We start from the raw sequence: 1,640 nt of genomic DNA, 5'->3' as shown, positions 1-1,640 counted from the left end.
TATATATATATATATATATATATTTATATAGACATTTTCTTATGCATGTTGACCCGTTTAACTTGTATTTTTGTGCTGTTTGAAATGTGTCCCGTATGATCTGTATTTGAAAACGCGTTATAAATATGTAATTTTTTAAATAAGGATAATAATTTACCATTTCAAACACTTGAGATTAACTGGCGGCATACATACTGCAATTACTGCAAATTAAAATACTTGTTTTTGAATGAGCTCCTTAGGATTATATCAATGTTTTTCTTAATTTGCATTGATAAATCAATTTTCGGATTGATCTAAACTCAACCCTAAATTGATTTTTGGATTGATCTAAAATTAACCCCACCTAAATCTAAGAACCCAACTCATTTATTACAAAAGCAAAAAAAATCAACTCAGATCTGATCTACCTTCAAATAGATTGGTGTGAACCCAAATCTAAGCTTAACCTAGCAACAATCATTTGTGTCAACTTTGAGCGAAGTTGAAGCCAATTTTGGGTCAAGTTCTTGTTAGCAAGGTTAATTTTTTTGCTGGAAGGTCAACCTAAAGAATAAGTTCTTCTAGTCAACCTGATACAAAAATTTTCAAAAAGATTTTAATGAAGTTTTTATCTATTAGCTAGTTCTAGTATTAGTGGCTCAAACAATGCTCAGCTGTTCCAAGTGACCTTTACAAGATCATAGCTCACTATATGTAATTAGAAGTTTAGTGTTAAGCCTACTTTAAGACTTTGGGGACATTGAATGGATTAGGTATCATTCGGCTTAAGTATGGGTGGTCTAATCAGGTTACTTTGGTTCAAATTAAAATTAAATCAAACATTAATTTACATTAAAAAGTATCCTGATCAAACAAAAACTAAATGAAACTAAATATCATTTCAAAATAAAATTTAAAGCGAATTTAATTTAAACTCACACCTAAATCTAATTTAAATTTTACGCTAGTTCCTTAGCAAGTTTCGCTAGAGCGTCGACATGGGTGTTATCTCTCTAAGGAATCCAGTATAGAGTCACACTAGGGATCCAATCTAACAACTTTATAGTGTACCGATGGTATTCTGCTAGCCTTGGCTTCAAAATTTTATAGTGTACGACGACTTGTTGAATGACGAGTTGTGAGTCGCCATAAATGACAATGTTTGTTTTGTCTATTGAGATTGCCAAATCCATCCCGGTGATCAAAACTTCATGTTCTGCATCATTATTGGTGCACGGTTCTATCAAGTGATAGAAGAATCTCAACATACCCTGATCTGGTGTAATAAAAATCAGACAAATTCCTACTTTTCCTAGTACAACTACCCCTGATCCTTTGTCCTTTCTGGCTGATGAAGCTCCATTGAAGTCATCTCCCAATGTCCGGCACTGGACGGCTCAATTTTTAATCTCTGCTCATCTGGTAGCTCATCATTGAGAGGGGTGATGCAGGTGGATTTAGTGTGTTAATTTTGCAAATATTTTTCAATATTACAAAATACACACGGCAGATACAATAGTAAATACACAATTTAATTCCAACAAAAATAACTTTAGTGAAAATAATTTTATCTTTTAAAAATCTTTAAACTGTCAAATCTCCAAAAAATAACGCTATTATACGTATCGTTCAAGTAATAAAGGGCTCTAACGGACTCC

Source organism: Phalaenopsis equestris, unplaced genomic scaffold (assembly GCF_001263595.1).
Source record: "Phalaenopsis equestris unplaced genomic scaffold, ASM126359v1 Scaffold232808, whole genome shotgun sequence".
In the NCBI taxonomy this organism is placed as follows: domain Eukaryota; kingdom Viridiplantae; phylum Streptophyta; class Magnoliopsida; order Asparagales; family Orchidaceae; genus Phalaenopsis; species Phalaenopsis equestris.
The sequence above is the reverse complement of the archived record's forward strand: the minus strand, read 5'-3'. Positions refer to the sequence as shown.